The 25,990-nt window shown below is 43.4% G+C and overlaps 1 long non-coding RNA gene across 6 annotated transcripts in view; it reads left to right on the top strand.

The window, feature by feature from the left end:
• Positions 1-23,602, top strand: part of LOC144807864 (uncharacterized) — a 544,498-nt gene extending 520,896 nt beyond the window's left edge. For 5 of the 6 annotated variants that reach the window (XR_013606493.1, XR_013606496.1, XR_013606482.1 and 2 more), the window contains 2 exons: positions 20,983-21,061; positions 21,491-23,602. This is a non-coding gene — a long non-coding RNA (uncharacterized LOC144807864). Of the gene's footprint in view, positions 1-20,623; positions 20,721-20,982 lie in introns of all 6 variants that reach the window. The other variant, XR_013606485.1, reaches the window with a different exon arrangement.
• The last annotated feature ends 2,388 nt before the right edge of the window (positions 23,603-25,990 follow it).

The following is a 25,990-nucleotide window of genomic DNA, read 5'->3' as shown; positions in this document are numbered from 1 at the left end:
ATGTGCAACTAGATACTACCTCTGACGACATTACACTGGAGGATATAGGCACTCTCCTTAGGTCCTTGTTAAGTCCCCTTGAGGCTAGACTGATCAAAATCGAAGCGAGATTAGTCACCATCGAAAAGGCAACTGTGCAACTGGCCGACTCTAGGAAAAGTGACAACAATGGGTCAAAAACAGTGAAAGAGGGTCTGGGACCTAAACCCACTAAGGGCAATGGATCCCCTATAGTAACAAAAAATAAGCTCCCTCCCACAAACTCCAAACCCACACAATCTATACCTAACAATACTCTGCAATCATTAGAGGCCAATAAGGCCTCTATCTCAACACCACAAACAGTGACTGCCACTCCAAAAATAATTCCGCCAGCAAAAGATAAGGCCTTGCCCCCGACTAACATCAAAGGTATTCCACCACCGACTAGAGAGAAATCAAACACCAACCGCAGATCAAAGCCTGTAAATCTCCCTCCTGAGGTAGCACCTTACACTCTAGTTCTGGCGGGGCTACCGGAATTAAATTATCCCACATTTGAATCCATCACTTCATTGAAGAACAAAGTCATAAATTGGCTCTCGGAAAATAGACCACTTCCGAGAGGAATAACTAGCGACATTTCCATGGCTAGGAGGGTATCGTGGGTGGGCTATACTGAGAAATCCATCGGGGGAGACTGTATTCTGGTCACTTTTAGAGACCCGAACACGGCCGCGTACATTTGTACTTGGGCTCCCGATGAGGACTCTGGTAGTGTCGTTCAACCACTCCCTCTCTCATTTTTCTACCCTTCCAATCTCTATAACATAGAGGACTATAGATGGGGGTACCACCAAGAGCTGTTGGAGGGTAGGGAAAATTGTTATAGGGAGAGATTAGATCATCAGCAATACAGGGGAAGACCACTAGAACAGTTTTCTTCATACGGGAAGGAGGCAGGTTGGGAAACCGTCCCGAGAAGGAGGGGGGGGGATGGCGGCCACAAGAGAGGAATCCCTGGGCCATACAGAACACACTATCCTGCCTATCTCTCTACGCACAACAGATACAGTAGCCTAGAAACAGTAGACTGACAGGAGGCTGAAGAGCGGAGTGCTCTACTGGCAGCTCCCATGAATGGGAGTAGAACACTCCCAGAGTCACCCAGCATAGTCGAACTTAGCCAAGTCCGTGGTACGACAAATCTAATTACACCCCCTGTCAATAAGTCTACGGGCATGAATTACTCCCCTACAATCCAACCGGCGTCCATTGAGCTTACCCCCAATAACCCCGCCATTCCTGGCCAAGCCACTACTGTATTATCACAAATAATAGTGACCTCCTGGAATGTGGCAGGCCTCGCTAGTAAAATAGATTGTACAGAGTGGGGCTCTAATATTCGCTCTAAAAACATACTTCTTTTCCAAGAGACTTGGGCGCGTGAGGAAATATCTTTCCCGGGCTTTGCCTCTTTCTTCAAAGCTGCTAAATGGGGGGGAAGGGGCAGGCCGTCAGGGGGACTCACGACATGGGTAGCTACGGACTTAGGCTGTCAGGCCTCTTACCTAGAAACCGCCTCGGACGACCTATTAGCTGTTCTACTTGAGTGGCCTGACTCCACGAAGCTGCTAGTTATTAATATTTATTCAAGGCCGGTACCAATGCACAAAGAATCTGGTACTATAGATGAGTTAGCAGGGCTTTTAGAAGACATCCCATGTGAACTCGCCTGCCTGGTAGGAGGTGATTTTAACTCTCACTACGAACCCCTCCCTGGACTACGTGATGGTCCCTCCTATGAGGAAGACTCATGTTGGCTCATCCCAGAGACGGCGGCACCACCTCCGAGGGCTTGGACCCCCTGGCCTTGCAGATAACTGCCCTTACCCTCCATCTAGGTCTAAGGGCGTGCAATGGCCGTTGTAAATCAGATATACCCAGCCTTCATACCTACAATAAAACTGGCAGTGAATCTAGACTGGACTACATAATGATCAAACTATTTATGTGGCCAGCAATAGTCGATTTCAAAGTCACTGAAAGAATGGACAGTGACCATAACGCCTTGGAATTGACTCTTTCCCTGCCCGGAGGTGAGGTTACACCCCACGGATCAGGTAAAGACAAGGAGGGCCTCCTACTTGAAAACAATCGGAGGAAAGTCAAGTGGGAGAATTTGGCCAACAGTCTAGACAGGATACCCCGGCTATATGAAAGGATCATCCCATTCTTGGAGAATGCCTTTCAGGTAGGGAATGAGGTCCAAGACAATGCTAGCAGAGATAAGCTTGCACAAATACATGCCAATATGATTAACACCTTAGAAGAGGATTTGTTTTCATCCTCAGGGAAAAGGAAAGGCCCCACGCCCAAGACGTCTTGGTACAACGCCACTTGTAGGGAAGCAAAAACCCACCTGCTACATGCCATAAAAGAACGCCTTAACAGAGAAGAAATCCGTGCCAGGAGAAAAGCGTATAAAACTCTCCTGGAGAACGCCCGGGCTGAATGGGACCATGACTATTGGGAAAATCTCGCTAAAGCACTATCAACAAGAGATTCCCGCAAATTCTGGCGCATAGTCGCGAATGGCACGGAGGACTTATCCTCCGCAATAGAGCCTAATATATCCCCTTTGGTATGGCATAGTCATTTTGAGGCATTGTATGCGGAGGGAGGGGGGGATCAATACACTGATGGAACCACATGTACATCCAGCGCCACTGGGGTTCCCTTTAACGAAAAAGAAGTGAGGGTTGCCATAAAAGGCTTAGCCGCAGGGAAAGCCCCGGGACTAGACGTGGTGCCAGGGGACCTGTTCAAACAGGAACCTGGGATATGGGCACCTTACCTTACATTGATATTCAATGCCATCTTGGGGGGAATGGAGGTGCCCGATACTTGGAGGGGAGCTGAGGTGGTTACAATTTATAAAAAGGGATCCCCTCTGCTTCCCTCCAACTATCGACCTATTAGTCTCATCGACATATCCCAGAAACTCTTTGGTAGACTGATCTTGAATCGATTACAGGCCTGGATAGAAGCGATGGACATCCTGTCCCCCTACCAGGCAGGATTTAGGCAGGGTGTCTCGACCGTAGACCAAATCTTCAGGTTAAACCTACTCTACTGGAGAACAGCTGTAATCGAGGGCGGCACTCTATATACCATCTTTGTAGACTTACGCGCCGCCTTCGATCTGGTGCCTAGAGCGAGGCTGTGGAGAGTCATGGAAGAGCTAAACGTCCCTGGGGATATTTTGGCAATCCTGATGAGACTTCATTGCAACAACTACGCCCGCGTAAGGTGTGGCAAAGGTGGCAAGTTAACCGAAAGGTTCCCCGTTCGCAGAGGGGTGAGACAGGGCTGCGTGCTTGCACCGACCCTGTTTTGCCTCTTTGTGAACGGGGTTGTTGCCCACCTAAACAGGATTGCCAATACCGATGCCCCAAAGTTGACAGGCAGCAGGGTGCCTGCAATCATGTTTGCAGACGACACCCTGCTGCTGTCCAAATCCCCCATGGGAATCCAACGCATTTTAGATGGCTTTCTAGAGTTTTGCTCCGAACGTGGATTGGAGATCAACCCACAAAAAACTAAATTTATGATCTTGAATCCTAACCCCCATAATCGAGCCCCACCCAGGCTAGGCACTGTCCAATTAGAACGCGTGCATAATATTGAATACCTGGGGATTACTCTAAACGAATATCTAACTTGGACGACCCACCAGACCAAAGTGACCATCAAACTGGCTCAGTTGGCGGGTGGCACGATGCGTCTGGCGAATAAATCTTCTTATCGCCCACTAACCCCAATTATTCATATTTACAAAACCCAAGCCCGGGCGGGTGTCACAAATGGGGGTGAATTGTGGGGGCATTCCAAACTCCCAAAATTACAGGTAATCGAAAACAAATTCTTGAGACAGGTTGTCGCTCTACCTCAGAGTACCCCCCTACTTCCCCTTAGACTAGACCTGGGAATTCGATCAATAACAGAGGAGCTGGGACTCAAACCGCTAACTTTTTGGAGGCGCTTGTGGTGTAGCCCAGACCTTATAAGCTACAGAGAGGAATTACAGGAATTTCTAGAGCTAAGGAACGCTAAAAGAATTCCGTGGATGATTTATGTCAAGGCAATGCTAGAGGAGATGGGTTTCTCGGAACTATGGACGGATCCCTTAAACTTTTGTGTAAAGACTCCAAAGAAGGTACTCGTGAGAGCATATTATGAATTGATGCTCATAAAAGCCATTGATGCCACGAGAGAAGGATCCTTGACACACCTGTTCCTCAAAGCGAAAGACTCTTATCATCTCGAAAGTGCTCTAGATTCAATCTCCCCCACATTAACAAGAAAATTATTTTTACAGTGGAGGTATGGATGCCTCCCTCTAGCATCATTCACAGCGTCATGGCAATCCCGCTCCACCGCAGAACTCTGCCCAGTGTGTGCTCATCCGAAAGAAGATGATGCACATGCCGTTTTCTTCTGCAAGGGCTACGTGAGGAGCAGGAAATACTGGCTAGTCCCGTTACTTAAGAACTTGGGCTTTAGATCTTTTCAACCTGCCTACAGAATCTTAAAGACAGATCTCTCTCCCATTGTGGTTTTTGCCCTTTCAAAATTTTTAACCTCCATGTGGTTCACTCGGAGTCGAGTGTTGAAAAGACTTGTATAACAGTACCCCTGAATTTCCTATTGCTTTTACTGCACCCTATGTTCTTCTTTTTAATATTTTCTTAACTATTCGGATCACACTATGTTTAATCATTTTTATTGTGTACAAATACTATGCATCTTTTATGATCTGTGATCGAAATAAAGATTATTTGAAATGAAAAAAAAATAGACCTACCTCATTAATATTCATGAGGTAGGTCTTGGTTTGCGACCCATTGGGAATCACCAAAATCACAGGGATGGCGGCCTGCTGGGTCAGCAGACCGCCATGTCTGTGATTGCTTTTAAATAAAGCAATGTTTGTTTTGTTTTTTATGCAGAAACGGGCTGCGTTTCAAAAAGAAAAATGAAAAGCTTTCTTTTCATTTTTTAAAAGCAGGAGGTGGTCCGTGAGACCACTGCCTGCTCTTAAAAACCTTTTTTTACAAACATTCACACATGGGAAGGGGCCCCTTGGGGACCCCTTACCATTTGTGAATGGGTCTCACACCTACTTGAAGTAGGCGGTAAAATGTGAATGCTTTGCGACCGCATTTTGTACATAGAAAAATGCTTTTTTTCAGTTGCAAATGGTCCGATTCTGTGAATTGGGCCGTTTGCAAACCACAAAAAGCATTGTGCATCTGACCCCAGATTCCTAGGCTAGGCAATCATTATTATTAATAGTAGAAGTAGTATAACTAATAATAATGTACATTAGTTGTATTATTAAGTATAATTGTTAGAAATTGTCTTATAATAACAATAATAACTGTAGGAAATTGGACTTTGGTTAAGGGTGGCGAAGACCCTTCTCAAGCAACACCCACAATCCTTTTCAGAGTGAACCACAAAAGTCACAAATTAACCTGTGCTTAACCCTCTCATAGCTTGGTACAAAAGCAGCCAGGCTTAACTTAGAGGCTATGTGTAACGTATTTTTTCAGCACTCAAACAGTAATAAAGTAAAAACATAACACAAGAAAATCCCTCACCAATTTAGAAAAATTGAGACAATTTTAGTAAAGCCTGTGACACCAATCAGTAGAACCAGATTTAAGAACTTTAAAAAGTTTTTAGTAAAAACAAATGCCTAAAAGATCGAAGTGTCAACCATGGACATCGAGTCGCGTGAGAACGGGGCAAAGTCAAAGGTTATGGCCTACTACGATGGAGCCCGGTTCGGATCCACACAGTGGATTAGGCCCAGTCACGGCATACCTTCGGACTTAGAAGAAATTTTGAAGAATAATGTCTGAAAAGGTAAAGAACAGAGGGACAAAGCAGCCGGAGGTGTCCAAGGGGGAGGAGGAGTCATCTGGGAGCCACTGGACGAGGTCGTAATGAAGATTTCTAAGTTCGGACATAGTCACTTTTTTGGAAGTTGAATATCTCCAGCAAGACGAAGCTGCAGGCTTTAGCCAACCAGAGCTCCATGAGGCCTGTTACCTCTTTTGAGAGGAGCCGCTGAACAGGATATACTGCTGTGCAGAAAAATGTAGCAGGAGCTACCGCAAAATTAGGCAGACTAGCCAAGCATCATTGGGCAGATCAGCCAGTAGGTAGGTCCCGGTCTCCTGACAGTTCGACTTCCAATGGTCCAGGACTGGTGGGGCACCACTTGGTGGGCAGGACTCACTTCTGGCAGGGCCCATGTACAGGTTCAAGGTTGTTGAAGGTTGTTGTGTCCCTGTTGCTCAGAACAGGAGGCCAGCCAGCTCCCTTGGAGTCGCTTTGGTAGTCCTGAGATCAAGCAGCAAGACAGTCCTCCAGCAGGAGGGCAGGCCTTTGAGGGTATAAGGCAGGCTTCAAACAGGAGGGCAGTCCTCTGAATGTATAAGGCAGGCTTCAAGCAGGAGGGTAGTCCTCTGAAGTACAAGGCAGTCCTTCTGTGGGGTCCTCTGCAGATCCAGGAGTAAACGGAATAGTTCATCTGAATTCTTTATACCATTTTATTGAAATAAGCTGGCTTACTAATTTTTTTGTGGGTATCTTTTACATGTAATGTCAGGCCTCTAAAAATCTCCCCACCTTCTTGTAATGTTGAGAACTTTTATTGAAGGTTGACTTGTTGTACCTACCAAAGTATCAAGTAAATGAATTTGACAGAGTTAATCTCCCTTTGTACGTCTTGAAATTCTGTAGGCCTGGAACCTTTGAGTGACAGCTGTAAATGACAAACAATGTCAAATTAGAAAAAAACTCTAGCATGATAAATTAACTCAAAATTTCTCAAAGATAACTTATTTCTGGTTATCTATAAATCATATAAATTGAACTGGAGATTAAATCAGTTTTTTTAAAGTTTATAAGATAAATTAACAAGGCATTGGTGTTGTGTAGTCAAGCAAGCAACTGACACAACAAAGTAGACTAAGGAATGTTTTTACTTTTGTCTAGGTTTTAAACACGAACAGTGTAAAACATTACATAAATCCCATACACAAATACAATTTTTTTTATTTTAGACAGTCAAAAAACGATTCCAAATCTATGTTATACAATAATCACATATTTGGATACTAAACACAATCCACGCTGGGTGTATAATATACAAAAATGATGGACAAGTCCATTCTTCAAGGAAAAATACAGTAAAAGGGGAAAAGTGCCTAAACAAAAGAGACCTGTTCATCACATAAACACATCAATTGTTACTATCTGATTTAAGCAATGATATAAAGTAAAGTTAGAAGTTTGTTTTTATTCTTTGTAGGATGAAATTCCTGGGGATAGATGGTCGACGCGTTTCAGCCTTACAATTTTAGGCCTCTTCAGGACAATGCAAAAAAGTGCACCGCAGCATAAAGACCAGAGAACAAGCCCCAAAGTTGGATGTATGTCATTACATCGCATTCTAATACCACGCATACCATTACAACGCGGGTATTACAACGTGATGACAATGACATCGTATGCCATTACATCGCATACTTTTACCACAAGTATGCTTTTACCACGCATGCCATTACAACGCAAAGGCATGCGTGGTAAAGCTATACTTATGGTAAAAGTATGCAATGTAAGTTACATCTCTATCCCTACACCTACACAACAAACTACTCCCACCCTTACACTACCCTAAACCCTAAAACACTACTACGCTACCCACACTACTCCCACCCCTACACTACCCTAAACCCTAAAACACTACTACGCTACCCACACTACTCCCACCCTTACACTACCCTAAACCCTAAAACACTACTACGCTACCCACACTACTCCCACCCTTACACTACCCTAAACCCTAAAACACTACTACGCTACCCATTCTACTCCCACCCCTACACTACCCTAAACCCTAAAACACTACTACGCTACCCACACTACTCCCACCCTTACACTACCCTAAACCCTAAAACACTACTACGCTACCCACACTACTCCCACCCTTACACTACCCTAAACCCTAAAACACTACTACGCTACCCACACTACTCCCACCCTTACACTACCCTAAACCCTAAAACACTACTACGCTACCCACACTACTCCCACCCCTACACTACCCTAAAACACTACTACGCTACCCACACTACTCCCACCCCTACACTACCCTAAACCCTAAAACACTACTACGCTACCCACACTACTCCCACCCTTACACTACCCTAAACCCTAAAACACTACTACGCTACCCACACTACTCCCACCCCTACACTAGCCTAAACCCTAAAACACTACTACGCTACCCACACTACTCCCACCCCTACACTACCCTAAAACACTACTACGCTACCCACACTACTCCCACCCCTACACTACCCTAAACCCTAAAACACTACTACGCTACCCACACTACTCCCACCCTTACACTACCCTAAACCCTGAAACACTACTACGCTACCCACACTACTCCCACCCCTACACTAGCCTAAACCCTAAAACACTACTACGCTACCCACACTACTCCCACCCCTACACTACCCTAAACCCTAATACACTACAATAAACATACACTACAACACTACACTACCCTAAAACCTAAATCACTACACTACATAAACACTACACTACCCTCCCTAATACACTACACTAAATAAACACAACACCACAACACACACTAAAACGTTTTTAAAAAACACAAACAAACATTACCACACTACTTTAAAACTGCCCTAAACCCTACATAAGTAACCCCTACCCCATGCGCAAAACCCCTTACCTGTCTCCTCTCCAACGTCGCCTACAGATCCTGCTTCCTCCTTCCTGCTGAGTTCACATCATTGTGAATAGCCGCCCCCGCCGCCGCCGCATTACACATTACATCGCATGCGTTGTAAAAGCGCATGCGATGTAATGGTATATGCGATGTAATGGTATGCGTGGTTTTACCACGCGTTGTAACATCACATGCGTTGTAATACATGCGATGTAAAAGCAACGCGTGGTAAAACGCGCGTTGTAATGGTTGTTCCCCCCAAAGTTATCAGTTATAAACACATCTTCAATAATTGCACAACTACTGTTGTCTTTTAGATGAAACAGCAAGAGGGGCGTTAAGAAGCTGCAGGTTGAATGAAAACACCTTGGGTTGCGTCTGCTATCCACGAGAAAGTATGGTCAAGTTCTGAAGTCCACAAATGATTTTAACATGCACGGAACCGGGGATAACCGCTCCCGAACTGAGATTGTGCTGCTTCTGTTAGAGGAAACCGCAAGCTCTCTACAAATCTCCCGCCTTCTTGTAATGTTGAGAACATTTATTGAAGGTCGACCTGTTTTACCCATCGAAATATCAAGAATTTGAGAGAGATATTGTCCCTTTGAACGTCTTGAAATTCTGTAGGCCTGGAACCTTTAAGAGCCTGCTGTAAATGACAGACAAGTAGGACTGAAGCAGGACTGGAGCTGACAGAACTTGTGCAGAGTTGGGACTGGCAGGACTGGAGCAGATCTGGAGTGAAGTATCCAACAGCAGGTGCAACCCATCGTTAAACTTGATAGACTTGTAGAATAGGATCACCCTGACAGGATGGGCCCAGGCTCTGAAAAACAACCTCCTAGATACAGAACAGGAATCACCTAGTAAGAAGGGGCTGGTCTCACAAATGGATATATTGAAGTGGTGTTCATGGTTGGTGACCATCTTGGAATGGAGTCTCCGATTGGCTGTCATCTTTGGATGGTGTTTCACTAAGGGAAAGCTGAACTGATGGTTCCCACCTGCTGGCATATCTGTTCTAGCCTCGAACCATAATATGTGATATTTTAGGTGTGTGTTTATTTTCGTGTGCTCAGAATGAATCAGGTCACCCCAAGGGTGAAATATTTATATATAAATGGAGTCTTTTTTGCAATAAGGTAGGCAATATGTCTCTGAATGGTATTGCTAATAACATAATTTGTATTTTATTGCATATATGACTCCATTATCCTGACCTAACTCTGAAAGGTTAGTTAGGATGGGAGGCAGACGGTCGCTAATCTGTATAGAGCCCACGAAAAGTGTGAAACCACAGCCAGTTCAACGTGGAGTAGAGTCTGTCGCATGTGAGCATCATCTTTACTACTCTGGTACAATTGAACAATAGTCACATATCAGAATCAACTACAAGGTCAGTAGGGATGTGTAAGGTCATTCATAAGACAAACATCCTCTGAAAGGCTATGGGACTGGCTACAGTTCAGTGATTTGTCTAGCCAGTGATCGAATTAGCAGTAATGCTGAGCACAGTCAATATCACATCTCAAAAGGAGTATGGGCTGGGGCAGAACCAGTCATCTTCTAGGCTTGCATCTGAAAGGGCACAAGAGCTGGAACTGCTAAGTCACATCTTAAGAATCCTCCTACATTTTATTATTATTATTATTAAAATTTTTTATAAAGCGCGTAGTCACCCTGAGGTATCCCAGCGCTGAAGAACCCTACACCAGTGGGGGCTGGGGGTGGAAAGAGGGGGATAGCAGTTTGAGTGTCTGTACCTCAGAATTACTGAGGCATACTCTAGTGCCCAAGTTCAACTAGAGGATTCTCTGTGCACGGTGGGTGATTGATCAGGGCTTAAAATCATGATTTGTTTGGAACAAAGCTGGGTCCTCTGGGTTGTCTATTAGAGAAGTTCCAGGCATAGTAAATGAGGGTGCCTGGAAGCTCAGTAGTTGGCGAGCTACGGGCAACTGGCAAGGCGGGGCATGCTCTTTGAGGGCCAGGGATGGGACTCTGGGGAAGTGGAGTATGCCTAAAGGATTCTCAGAGATACACAGGAGGGGCTGAGGGTTTCATAGGGCTCGCAGCGACAGGCTGAAGACTCTCAGCTTCGTTGAAGATACCCAAAGGGCTCGCAACAAGGATCTAAGGACTGGGTGAAGTGCTCTTCAGGGCTTCGAGATTTGGCTCGAAGAGCCCGTGAAGAATTCTCAAAGGCGGCCCTGAAAGGCGAGGGTCTGCCAGCTAGAAGGCTCTGTCGTGGATCCTCTGAGGACCAGAAGGAGGAGATATATGGTAGACTGAGGGAAGGCTGAAGGTGTTTAACAGAATCTGAGCATAGGCTATGGTGGTCTGAATTGAGAATGGCCGAGGGCCAGATACTAATTCTTGGACCCTGAGGAGTGCTCGAGATCTGTCTGAGGGTATCACAGGCCTGGCACAGCATCTGAGAGGGTGACTGAGAACTAGTTAATGGTTCACTGGGATCACGCTTGGGATCGTTTAGGGTTGGCTGGGGGTCTTCACGGACTGGCTGAGGTGTTATAAGTTCCAGAGAAGGGTCTATGAGATCAGCCCAGGTGCTGCAAGAGGCAGCTAAAGCGACGGAGGGTCAGCAAACTATCTGTAAAGGCCAGCTAAGGGCCCTCTTCACAGCTGCCCCAGGGTGATCGAGTGACAGACTCCCATGAGCCAGTAGAAAATGTTTAAGTCACTGGATGGCCTGCAGAGGTGCTCTGAGGGATGAGAGACACATTTTGGCAGAAAACAAACTCCTGCCCCAATTCCCTAAGCAAGCACCTGCCTTCACCCTCTCTCCAGTATACACATTTGGGGTTGGAGGTCTCTGAGTAGACCCCTCTCATACCCTTTCTCTTGCAGTTGCTGTCAAGGATGTAGGAACCAAGTAGCAGCCGCCCACAGCTCTCCCACACCTGCCTGCATACACTATTGGGGTCAGGCGCCCTCCGGGAGGCCATGTCACAAGCCAGTGTCTCTGTTTCACATTCTACACATTTGAGACACACTTTTATTGCTGCTGTCCACGTGCATGAGGGACACTCTCACAGTTTCAACCTCTACTGAACATGTTCTTTGTCATGGAATCTTACACTGCTCCTGCCTCTCCTGTGCCTGTTAGAAGTGTATGAGGGAAGCCTGCTGCTCCTGTGCTCTTACATTTAATGTTTGGATGGTAGAGGTGTGGCATGCATCGCTGACTATCATGATTGTGTAGATATCTTCGATGTTAGCTTCCAACAAAGACTCCTTAACTTCTAATGAGCTGTGCCAAACCTATTTATAGATCAACATTTTAGAAATATTTTTTGCCATTGGGGCAAAGCATTAAAAAGTTTAAAGACCACAGATCTACTGTATTCATGTCTAGTAAGTACTCTCCTGGATAGAGGACACAGTGATTGTGCATGGTAGGGTTGTCAGTGAATGAGCAATGGTCAGCAAGTAGGAATGTTTTACACCTGCTGGACATGAATATAGAACAGTGGCAAAGGCCACAGATATATCCTAGAGGTTCAGAGTATCATACCAGGCTCTCACAGGAGAAATAGTACTCTGCCTCTTAGCTTCCACCTAGGAACAAATTCTCTATAGACTCGCACAGGAATTCTTCAGCAGCAAAGTGGATATCCAAACATGACATATACAAAATACAAGAATGGGTGGATTTGCTATGATGACCTGCACATCAATATATGTTCTCTTAGTCAAGTTTACTTCAACCCCAATCTCAAGGTCAACACATTCAATGTTGAGTGCAACTTTGGTGTTTGATGCGCATCCACCTGGAGCATATACAAAGACCTCCTGCCCAACACGAGTGGAGGCAGTAAGTCACAATACAAAAAATACTACACCAGCGCACATCATATAGTCACTTTTATCCCTTGTGCAATTTAGCACTCTTTGTCCATCAATGTTCTTTATCGGAATCGACTTTATCATTTCCAGTAGCCATATGATGTTGATAGTTCAAATTTTATTTCTTATACGACAAGGATCCACAGCCAACGCGCGTTTCGCCCCATTCGGGCTTCCTCAAGGCTTTTGGCGGGCGTATTGGACACTATTCTTTTTGTAAATGCCGCTTGTTTTGATAAGATCCAATGTTTCCCAAAGTAACATTCAGCTACTATGCAATTCCAATTGTTCACAAAAATAGGACGTCTGTATGCTGATCCTCCATACTCCGGCGGCATTGCTGCCGGAGTATGGAGATGGCACGTTGAACAGACGTCCTATTTTTGTGAACAATTGGAATTGCATAGTAGCTGAATGTTACTTTGGGAAACATTGGATCTTATAAAACAAGCGGCATTTACAAAAAGAATAGTATGCAATACGCCCGCCAAAAGCCTTGAGGAAGCCCGAATGGGGCGAAATGCGCGTCGGCTGAGGATCATTGTCGTATAAGAAATAAAATTTGAACTACCAACATCATATGGGTACTGGAAATTATAAAGTTGATTCCGATAAAGAACATTGATGGACAAAGAGTGCTAAATTGCACAAGGGATACATGTGACTATATATGATGTGCACTGGTGTAGTATTTTGTATCCAAACATGACATGCAGGCACCTCAAACATGAATCCCATCCACTTTCCCAGTCGAAGACACAAACGGTTAGATTAATTGTTTTTTAATAATTTAGGTTTTGTACTGGAAGGGTACTTTTCCAGTACAGAATACTATGCTTAGACTAACTTTAAAACTATTCACACATTGGAGTACACTGCAGCACACATACAATTGGTGTATAGTTACAATAAATAAACACTTTTCTTCTTTGTAATGCCTCCCTCAAAGAAGTGTTCTTTTTTTGGTGCAACACCCTCTCTTTTAGTAGATAAGACTTTGTGTCAAAAACCATGGGAGGTAGCGCTCATATAACACCCCTGAAGCACCCCATGATACCACTAACGCAAAGTAAAGTGCTATTCGCATTTCTTTTAGGGTTTCTTTCTAGCACAAAAGAGATCTAAGCTGTAAAGTAAATACTTTGTTCTGGTTTGTATCACTTTTTGTGACTTTGCGCTGGCACAAAATGTTTATAAATCTGCCCCTTAGTCTACCTAGTGCAACTCCGTTGTTTCCACACTGCCTTTCCACTCACCCTATTCGTTGCTATAAATAATGCCATATCCACCCACCACAGGCATGGCTGTTTAGAACACTGCCCCTGCAGATAGATAGCAGAGCTTGACAGGGCTCTCATCTTCCTTCTAGACACAACTGTAGCCTGGCACAGCATGCAGCATGCATTCACACCACACACACCCTCACAACATACACCCCTGTAAGGAATAAGCTTTACATCAAAGGCATTTATGGAGGATAAATAGGAAAAACACAATTACATGTTTCTTTAAACTGCTTCAGGATAAGGGGAAGGGAAACTGCAGAAAATGGAAGCAGGATGTTGTTGTAAATGGAATAAACAGAATGAGGAAATAAAACAAAAGTTGTGCCGGTTCAGCGTTGTGAAAAGTGGTTACGAAATTGTACTAGGAAGTGAGAAGTGAGGCTTCAAATGAGACCTTGAAGTGTTTGGAAAGAAAGAGCAGGGGAGGAAAGGAAGTTATGGAGAGGAAAACAGGGAGGCGGAAATAAAAGGATGCTAGAATCATGTAGAAAATATGCAAAATGTAGTAAAAGGAAACAATCTAGTAGAAGGAAACATTGAGAAAGTGAAGGGGTGGGACAAAGCAAAGACACCAGAATAAAGAAGCCAGGTTAAATGTGAGAAGGCGGACAACAAAGTGCTATCAATAGAGCAGTGGCGGCTCTTTCATTAGGGCGGAGGAGCGTCACTGCTGAAAGCAAGGAGATGCAAAAATGTAAAATAAAAGTACAATAAAACAATGTTATTATCATTTTATTTTTCATCATGGAGACAAGTATTGGGGGTGGGCCATCCAAATGGCAACAGCAAGCATGAAGGAAGAGTGGTGGGCACTGCAAGTGCTCATGTTTGTTTGGCCAGCTGTCTTAGGATGGCCAAACCGGCATGCGCATTTTGATTTCTCCAACCCGAGCTGTGTTGCACAGAGGACAGCAGGCACAGACTCCCAGTCCCTGTATGAGCACAAAACCAGCCTGCTCAGACCAGTCGTGGTGCTTCTCTCATGCTGGGTAAAAGTATTACCAGCATAAGAGCAGTGTCTGGATTAGCATAGGGGAGTCTGGAAGCCTGTGCACCAGCAGCACAGGAGTGGAAGAGCACTGAAGCAGCGGGTTACTAATCTTTTATTTGTTTTTGTTATTGTCCTCTGCGCTGGCCCACCACTTTATGCTGACAGCAGTTGCCACTGCAATAGAGAGAACCAAATTACCTCAAGGGAATTTTTCCTCCTGTATATTTTCTTACTAGCGATTCCTACATGATTTCATATAGGCGATTTCTCAGAGTTTTCTATAGTATTTTGTTAGGCCTAGATGGAGGGTCGGAAAAGTCTTTTCTATGAGTATTGCAGCACAATATTATAGTAGGCGAGCAGCCTTGTGACTGGCATCAGTGTGCCACTGGCTTCACAACTACCTTCCACTGCTGTCTTCACTCATCCTTGTGTTGTCGTCCTAAACATACACCTTCTGTGGTGGAAGGTGCTGGAAGAGGGAGCGTTGAACTCCCAGTTTAAAATTAAAAACTGTCGAGGGCGGACCTTACCATCGGAGGCCTATATCTAGGGGTAGTGTTTTGTGGGCATGGTCCCAAAGAACAATTACAGCATAAGAAGGTTCTTGGGTTTATCAAGGTTTGGTACCCCTAGAAGTATCTTTTTAAAACTGCCTCAATTTGGTGATATTTTAAAAACAGAAAGAGATTTTGCTATTTTTCTTATAGTATTAGTATTTTTTTAAGTTCTGAACTATTTGTAAGTAGGGAACTGTGGCTTTGAAATCACAGATGGGCAGGGATATTGGGAACTTGTCAGGAAGTTTGTAAATAATGGTATTCTGAAAGCACTTCCAGTCAGTTAAATAGACAAAAACTAAATAAAACATACATGTAATCATACATGGGATAGTGTGTTCTCCCACAAGGCTGCATTGTGGAAATGTATGGCAAATGTTGCACATTTTACTGGCAACCATTGCTTCTATAAATGAGTTGGTTTTAAAGAAAGTGGTAAAGATATTGGAACATATTTTTGATTCGTCAGACGAATTGAGTTAAAATAGCATTTCCCCAATGACAGGCAGCACTGCACTGACTGCACCTGGCTCCTGCAGGAGAGACCGTGATGTCAGTAGCAAATGTCAGTATCCTCATCTCAGTGTCCAGGTGTCAATGCCCCTTTAAGAGTGTTGGTGTCCGCGTGTCCACATGCGCCCCAGTGACAATGCTCCTATCTCAATATCTGTGCCATTGTTCCAATGTCACAATTCCAATATCAGTGTCTTCATATAAATGTAACCGTCTCACTGAGTTCGTCACAATATCTGTGTCGCTTGGTAACTGGGTTACCAATGGATCAATGGATAATCTTCCCATTGTGCGTGATATAGCTCCATTTATAGTACTGATATCCCAGTGTGCCTGTGTTAATGTATCCACATCAATGCTATTGTGTCAGTGTCCCGCTTATCGATAGCAATTCTTAGCAATTTATCGTGTCACCCCACACAATCACCAGAGACGTCACAGATGAGAAATCATGAAAGTTAATCTCAGGGTAAAAACTGGATCCATTCCTGTTACCCGTATGTATGGAACCATCACCATATCAAGTCAGTCAGTTAGTCAGTCAAGTATCTTTATTCGGTTTATGTGCAAACCATAAAAGCATTCTACAAAAAAACAGATTATATCAGATTATATCAACAGATGTACATCCCTAATATATAAAACACAATCACAACTCATAAATACCTATACAATCAATAAATGTGATTGGTGTAAACAATTTCATTTTAACACAATAATAAAAATATACATGATAAAATATTAGGTTATTTTTCTCAGGGTTCTTACAGCTGCAGATAAAAAATTAGCAATGTTAAAAGTTTCCCAAACATCTGTCAACATTTGCAAATAGAGAAGGGCTGGTCTCACTTGCATAAAGCCTTTGTTAATTAAAATTGAAAAAATAAAACGTTTCCTAATGACGGTAAGGTGTTCACAGAAAAAAAAGAAGTGTATGATATCTTGTCCCGAAAAAATTATCACAAGTGCAGGGGCCAAGATCATCTACCTTCTTCCAACCTTTCTGTTCACCAAGAAGGAAATTAAATTGATTGAGTCTAAATCTAGTCAATAAGAAACGGTGGTTGTTATTTGTAACATAGCCTAGATATGGTTCCATGGATAGTGTTGTTTTACATAGCTGGTGGGCCCTTACTGTCACCTTTACCAGCTCTCTCTCTTCTCTATCCATGGTAGCTATGCGCAGGTATGTTTCCTTGGACTATTTTATATCTCCCTTCTCTAATGTTTCTGGGGAATTATATAATTCTGGTCGACCCAGCTTAACCGATAACTTCTGAACATAATTGAGCCAGGGTATACACAGCCCATGATCGAGTGACATGCAGTCTTTCAAGATATTATGATTAAGCACTAAATCAGGATTTAACCAGGTAGCTATCCATTTCAGTAGGGATGCCAAGGCAATTGCATCTTCAACAAAGCCAATTCCACATTCCTGATGGACAATGTAATTGGCTGTTGTTTTAGGAACAGTTAAAAGGTGCTTTAAAAACCTATCTTCAACAATCTGTATGGCCTTTGTATTTTTTATGCCCCACAAGTCGGCCCCATACATAGCTAGTGATATACACTTGGCTCTGTATATTTGAATTAGGGCCTTCATTGGCCTGGCTCCTAGCTTCCTGGCGAAACCCAACACAGCCGATGTTGCTCTTGTCAAAACAGTTTTTTTCGCTGTGATTTGGGTTCCCAAGGATCCTTGGTCGTCGAATAATACTCCCAAATAAGGGAACGACGAAACCCTGGTTAGTATATGTCCCTCGCAATAAAGGGTTTTGACCGTTAGGGATTTCTGTCCAATGGCCATTATATGTGATTTTGAGAAGTTTACACTTAGGTCTAATGACTTCATAAAGGCCGAGAAAGAGTCTAACAATAACTGGAGTCCCACTGCCGTTCTCGCTAAGAGGGCGGCATCATCCGCATATAAAAGTGCGGGAATCAAGCGTTTCCCTGCACAGGGAATATCTTTACAGGAGGCAGTTAGGGTGATATCTAAGTTGTTAATATATAATGTAAAGAGCAGGGGCACCAAAATGCACCCCTGCCTAACTCCATTTGAAATGGGTATACCTTCCGTGCAATTACCCTGCTGATCATACCTCACCGTTGCAGATAAGTCCCTGTGTAGGTCCGCTAAAAAATAGACAATGTTTTTGTCTACACCAAGATTTAGGAGAATGGACCACAACTTTGACCTGTTTACTCGGTCAAAGGCCGAGGACAGGTCCATGAAGGCCAAGAATTATGCTCCCTTCTTTGCCACCGTATATTTACCTATCAATAATTGCAGGTTTAGGCATTGATCTATTGTGGGAAAAAAGTATTGCAATGTCCCTATGTTAGAAAATAATCAAAGGACGGGGTACCTGCTACGTAGGCCACCCACTAGGCAAATTCCTTTACTGGACACAACCACTAGAGTTCAGTTATCAGTGGGTCAGTTCTCTTAACACCAGGTTTTTGTTTCAATAATGGACATGGACATATTAGCATATCACTGTATAGGGCATTTCATGTGACAAGAAGCAAAGTAAATCAAAAATTTGGTATGTAAAAAATAGACATAAGTTTATTACACATTTATCTCGATTTGTTTAAAAAAGCAAATATATTGTACACAACAAATACAACAAATATATAAAAATATACACAAAAAATTGTTTAAAAATGTTCAAAGGAACACAGGTCGACGCGGCGTTTCGGTTTAAAAAACCTTCATCAGGACAGTTTCTTCAAATTTTGTGACTGAATGTACAATTTGTTCAATCACCAGCTTGTGTGATGACAAGGCCTAAGTGTGTCCTGGTTTGGGTCCACATGTGAAGATAGTAACATCCCATATATTCGGGATAGGATAAAACGTTTCACTCTCAATTGTGAGTGTTGATTACTTATCACTGTATCGGAGGGGCCACCAGAGGGTTCGTACACTATTACATCTGTATACACAATAGCAATTCTTGCGTAATCGCTATAGCCGTTTAATACATGGGCTTCGTGGGATGTTTTTATACTGCTTGCGATGTCAATTCCATCTGCATGAATAGAGCTGGCCTCCCTGCACCTCCGTCTACAGCGTTCTGGATTCTGATGATCCCAGAAGGAATCCAGAACGCTGTAGACGGAGGTGCAGGGAGGCCAGCTCTATTCATGCAGATGGAATTGACATCGCAAGCAGTATAAAAACATCCCACGAAGCCCATGTATTAAACGGCTATAGCGATTACGCAAGAATTGCTATTGTGTATACAGATGTAATAGTGTACGAACCCTCTGGTGGCCCCTCCGATACAGTGATAAGTAATCAACACTCACAATTGAGAGTGAAACGTTTTATCCTATCCCGAATATATGGGATGTTACTATCTTCACATGTGGACCCAAACCAGGACACACTTAGGCCTTGTCATCACACAAGCTGGTGATTGAACAAATTGTACATTCAGTCACAAAATTTGAAGAAACTGTCCTGATGAAGGTTTTTTAAACCGAAACGCCGCGTCGACCTGTGTTCCTTTGAACATTTTTAAACAATTTTTTGTGTATATTTTTATATATTTGTTGTATTTGTTGTGTACAATATATTTGCTTTTTTAAACAAATCGAGATAAATGTGTAATAAACTTATGTCTATTTTTTACATACCAAATTTTTGATTTACTTTGCTTCTTGTCACATGAAATGCCCTATACAGTGATATGCTAATATGTCCATGTCCATTATTGAAACAAAAACCTGGTGTTAAGAGAACTGACCCACTGATAACTGAACTCTAGTGGTTGTGTCCAGTAAAGGAATTTGCCTAGTGGGTGGCCTACGTAGCAGGTACCCCGTCCTTTGATTATTTTCTAACATAGGGACATTGCAATACTTTTTTCTGTCATTTCCCCTGGTCCCAATCTGTTCCTAAGGGGTCCCCCTATACTTTCTTTACATTGATCTATTGTGCCCATCCCTTTTCTGAAGCCGTACTGGGCCACAGAAAGCGTTCCCGTTTCCTCAAGCCATCCGGTCAGTTGGCTTAGGACCACCCTGCCAAATACTTTTACAGAGGAGTCAATTAGAGATATCGGGCGATAACAGCTCGGGTCACCTCTATTCCCTTTCTTATATATTGGTATGATGACAGATCTTGCCCATGTGGAAGGCAAGCCCAAATGACAAGCATTGACAAAGACATTATACAATATCTTTGTCCAGGTCTTCACATCTGCTTTAAAAAGGTCTGCCGGGACTTCATCAGGTCCCAGAGCCTTATTACTCGTCATTTGCATTATGGCTTGCGTTACCTCTAGCTCTGTAAATGACAATGAATATTTTTCCATATTTAAGACTGGACCTGCCTGTATCCCTTCCCCATCATATACATGTTTAAAATGACTGTACCAGTCTTGTTCCTGGATACCACAATCAAGCTCACTGTTGCTTTTGTCCTGGAAAAAAGGCATATCAAGTCAAAATGAGTCCAAGACTCGTGTGGGGTGACACAATCAATTGCTACCTGATTTATTTGTATCCATTGATAGATCACTAGTAATCATGCCTATTTATAACACTAACATGTACTAATTTTATCTTCTTATAGAGTTTGACTACAGGGGGTCACTCCCAACACCTCGCTAATTCGAGCAATTCGCTGGGTGAAACTCGGAGAGTTAGACCTTCTTGCGCAGCACGAGTGGGTGCGTTTGATTGATACGGATTTGGGTTGTGGTACAAACAGTTTCCTGCATGTCAAAGAAAGTGGATATTGTTCCACAATGAATGTATGGTTCGATTTAGACAAGGTGCTCACAATTTAAACTAACTGGGTATTGTAAGCAGTGTGGTGATAATTGGATTTTGAATAATTAGGGAATATGCACCCAGGAATATGCACTTTTGTAGGAGAAGAAGTTAATGTAGTACTAATATTGCTTTCCCCTTTGTGTGCTTTTCCCACAGATTATGAAGAGAGTGAAAAATAGGAAAACCCTGTATTGGAAAGAATATATTCCATAGATACCTAAACCAGGATCAGAAGGTATTACATTTTGGGATCCGGAGGGTCCTGACGAATGCCGGAGTGACCCGACATTGTGGGCACAATCAAAACGGCAGAAAGATTTTGACATCTTGGCAGTAAGGAGGGGTGCAGAAATCCTAATCTACTTCTATCACCACCATCCTTCACGTTTTAAAACCTAGCCTGATGGCCCAGGAATAAAATTTCGAGAGGGGACACATCCGAGCTAGTTTTAACCTTCACTGGCTGCACTTTTCTTCGGTGATCCCAATTCTTATTGTTTGTATTGTCTTCCCTTTCCTTTTGCTCCACCCCAGGCATTGATCTGCACAGGGGTGTTAGTAAGTAAGCCCAATGATGAAGCATGTCACTATTTTGTGAGTGAGGGCAGTTTTTTGTCACTGAACACGTGCCACCTTCTAAAATACACTTTCCTACTTCTTTCAGCCCGGAGCCTGCCCTGAACCATCAGAGGCCAGCCCTGCCTGTTTGAGCCCTTCATCTTCACCTGATCCCAGGACTACCAGAGTGACTCCAATGGCTAGTTTGCTGGCCTTCTGTTCAGTGCCACAAGCACATAAAAAGCTCCCACTATCTTAAACCTGCACCTGGACCCGGCCAGGCTGAGTCCAAGTGGAGTCCCACCAGTCCTGGACCCTTGGTTGTGGTGCTAAAGGTGCCCAGATAGTCAAAATCCAAAATGTAGGACTTCAAACGTTTTTGACTAAACACTGCTCTGGGGACTGAAGGAAGACCTAGACCAACCTACTTGTCTATCCACCCATGGTGCATCGCCGGTTGGCCTGACTTTGCAGCTGCTACCTCTGCGTTATTCTCTGCAGCAGCAAATCGTGTACAACCGTCCTTGGCCAAAGGGGTATCCGAGCCCCAGGAAATGTCTTCTCCTGCAGCCTCCTACCTTGTCCAGCTGGAGATTTTCAACTTTAAAAAAAGTGACTAAGTACGAATGTAGAATTCTTCATCGGAACTTCGTCCAGAGGCTCGTCGATGATGATGCTCCTTCCTCAGACACCACCTGTAGTCTTGCCCCTCTGAACTTTACCTTCACAGAAAAATGTTATTGAAAATTCTTCTAAGTCAGAAGGTAAGCACTGACTGGACCCAACCCACTTCTTGTACCGAACCAAGATCCATCGTGGTCGTCCATATTTTTCAACTTCGACCCGATCTCGTGCGACTAGATAGCGCAGTTGGTGCTTTGATCTTTTAGGCAGTAGGCACCCTTTTTTTTAACCAAAATCTTTAACAATTCATTACTCTTCTTCTACTGATTGGAGTTTTGTCATTTTGATGGCAGGTACTTTATTAAAATGTACTAAATTGGTGTGATATTTTTCTTCTGTTGTGTTTTTACTTTATTACTGTTTGTGTGCTGCATAAATACTTTCTAAATTTCCACCTCTAAGTTAAGCTTGACTGCTTTTTTGTGCACAGCTAACCAGGGCTAAGAACAGGTTAATGTAATTACTTGTTGTGGTTCACCCTGCCAGGAATTGTGGCTGTTGCTTGACCAGGGCTCACACCACAGTCAACCAACAACCCAATTTCTCACACCAGTAGCACTCTGTCATTCTCTCCTTATGAGTGCCCTTGTGTCAGTACCCCAGTGTTAGTAACCCATGTCAGTAACCACAAGTCAGTACACCAGTGTTTGGGTCCTCTAGTCAATGCCCTTGTGTTATTGTCCTTGTGTCTGAGTCTCAGTATCTTCATGTCAGTATCCTAGTGTCTGTGTGACAGTCCCACACTCCGTGTCCCCCACTATTCTCCCAGCATCAATTTTGTGCCCTCAGCATTCCAGTGCCATTGTGCCCAAGTCAAAATATCCATGTCAGTGTTGGTGCACCTATGTCAGTGTTCTAGTCTCAGTGCCTTTGTGTTGATGTTGCCATGTGACTGCTGGGGCCAGGGTCCTGGCCAGGGTCTTGGTGTTATTATTAGTGCCCCGGGTCAGTGTCTTAGGCTCAGTGTTTGTGACAAATGTCAACTTTTCAGTGACAATATTCCCATGTCAACATCTCTGTTTTGGTGCACTGTATCAGTGTTCTAGTGAACAGGTCCCACTGTTGGTGTCCTTAAGTCATCACACCACTATTAATATCCACATTTGAGTATGCCAGGGTCTCATTCCCCTAGACAATGTTCCTATGTTTTGTCACTGCTTTGTTTTTGTGTCACAGTGTCATGGGGTTAGTTTCAGTAACCCTTTGTCCTTCATCTCTGTGTCAGTGTCCCAGTCAAACTACTTTTTGCCAGTGTCACAACATTAGCATTTGCACACCATGTCAGCATTACAGTGTCACTTTACCAAGTAATTATTGGTACTCCAATATTAGTGTGTAGCAATGTTATAGTGTCTGTGTTGATTTGCCTGTGTTAATATCTAGCAAAAGTGCCCATTTTCAGTCCCCCTGCGTCAGTGTCCCTTTTTAGTGTCAATGGTTCCTAGTCACAAAGGTGAATTTACACATGAGTACATTTAACATAAACGTAAATTGACTTGTACCTTTTGAAATAAATGTACTGGTTCTAACTATTCACATTAATTTTATTTCAACATTATTTCTTAATGTGTTCTATTTTAAGTCCCTGCCTCCGTTATTTTCTATGGAAGGGTGTTGCAGCGCCTATAAGTGGCCATGTGTGGTGCAGGAATTACTCCAGGTCTGAGCGGAAGTACATTTACAACTGTTATGGGGCTTTTTGGGTTGTAGTAGTGTTAGAAGGGCAGTTTGTGAATGGACTTATTCTTTTGTGGGTGGGTACATCTCCCTCCCCAAAGCGCTCCCCATTTCTCCCTAAATCCCTCCATTTCTTTAGAATTCTTTATATTTCAATTATTCCCCATGCTCCTCCCACATTTACTACTAAATCGTAGATTTAAGTGTGCAAAGACCTTCACAAGTGAGGTGAGGGGAAATGATAGGAGAGGCGGAGGTGGGGGTCTTCTCACCTAGGTTCGTGAACAGCATTTTGTAGTACGCGTGAGTAGTACTACTTTATTAGTACTAACTCTACAACAAAATCCAGTTTGTGAATAGCGCCCCTAATGTTAATACCCCTCTGTCACTGTAACATGTCAGTGCCACCAAGTCAGAGTTGGTGGCTTCTTGCAGTGAACCAGTGACAGTAAGGGTGCTTTTTGTCGGTGTTAATATTGGTGCTGAAGTGTGAGTTTCCTAGTGTCAACTTGTGCCCTCCGTGTCTAGTAATAGCCATAGTTTTCCACATGATGTCATTAGTATCCTAAGTCCACTTCCAAGCACTAAGAAGATGAGGGAAAAGATAAACACGTGATCTAAAATATGGAGCTGGGGCGATGAGTGTTTTAGGAAGGATATCTTGAATAAAGTTGTAAAGCAACATTTAAGAGTGAGACCCTCAGCAAAAAGGAAGAGTTGGCAATCAAAGCATTTCATTAAATGTATGCAATACAGTGACTCATGTTGTATTATGATTATCCTGGCATCATGCTTACAGATGAACGGGCAGGAGCAGTTTCACAGGTTATCTGATAATTAAAGAAATGGGTTTGAAGTTTCTTTTACAGTGCTGTTCAGGTACTTCATTATAGCTTGCATACTAGAACTTTTCACATGTCAAGGAAATGATAACATGAGCCAAACTTTTGTTTTAAAAGCAACTTCAGGTGGGCTGATAGTTGCATTTGGGAGGGGGGGCACATTATAATGGAGGTTTTGGGCCCTGCGAGATCCCCAATGGATCTGACCCCATCCAGTAGGCTGCATGATTTGTTGTGTTACCCGGTTTGAAAGGTCATGGAACCATTTTAGTATTTTTTCAAGAATTTCTATGTTTGGACTGTAATAAGAGAGTCAAAAGTGGCACTTAATACACCTGCCATTCAGACACGTTTTCTAACATACGCTTTACTGTAGGTACCAAATAAGTTGTTCTTGTGAGGCAGAATGGGCTCACATATGATTCCAGAAAGTTTTTTTAGGTCTGGAATTAGCCAAAACCTTTGATTGTACTAAATCTATCTACAAATAATATACTTATAGCGGCTTTTGACCAACACGCTTCATCCATCGGTTTATTGTCATGCCATTCACATTTTTCTTCCACCCACTACAGCATACCACATGGGACTGTGTACCAGCCCACTTCAGCCATTGGTTAACTTCACTGTGAGATATTGTATTGTGCTGTTTCACAAAGGGTATATCGACACAAAGTTGTTTCCTTAGCACCAATGCCTACTATGCTCATTGTACTTTGTGGTGCCCAAAAAAAGTTTGCTTTTAGTCAGAGTTTATTTTTTGCATTTGGGAGATCGCAGCAGCTCCTGAAAAATAAGGTATTACAAAAACCATGACCCACAGAACAAGCAGACAGCCAATGCCAGGCATATTGCCTTTGCCAATGCTTTTTGTTGTTGTTGCAAAAGGCAGGCTGGTTTGCTTTGGCGTGAATGTTCATAGGTAGTGCATCCCATAGGCAGATCTTGGAGACATTCCATGAATTCATTTGAGGGTGCTAAAGAGGATTGATTCTGGCTTTAGGGAATCTTGGGTGGTGCTTGCAGAGGCCTGTTTGTGGGAGCTTGAGAAAAGACATAGCTGCATATTGACTTAGAATGCCTTAGGCTTAATAAGAGTGGGGCACCTGACTGTGGTAGCAAAATATTGTCCTTATAAACATTGCCCTGCCCATGGATCAACTTCACAACTTGAACTATATTATCAAAGTACGTTGATGATCAATGAAAACAGTAAAACTCTACTTCTCCATAGCGGTGGGCGAGCCACTGAAAGCTCAAGCCAGGATCGAGCCGGAAGCTTGGCTCTGGCTCAGCTTGAGGTCCTGTTGGAACCGTAAGCCCATGACGAGCAGATGTTGCATGTGGCTTCTGCCTCCCTCACTCCCTTCCTGTCCTGTGGATATGGCGTTAGTGCCAGAGCT

This window comes from Lissotriton helveticus, chromosome 1_1, assembly GCF_964261635.1.
Source record: "Lissotriton helveticus chromosome 1_1, aLisHel1.1, whole genome shotgun sequence".
In the NCBI taxonomy this organism is placed as follows: Eukaryota; Metazoa; Chordata; class Amphibia; order Caudata; family Salamandridae; genus Lissotriton; species Lissotriton helveticus.
The sequence above is the reverse complement of the archived record's forward strand: the minus strand, read 5'-3'. Positions and strand labels throughout refer to the sequence as shown.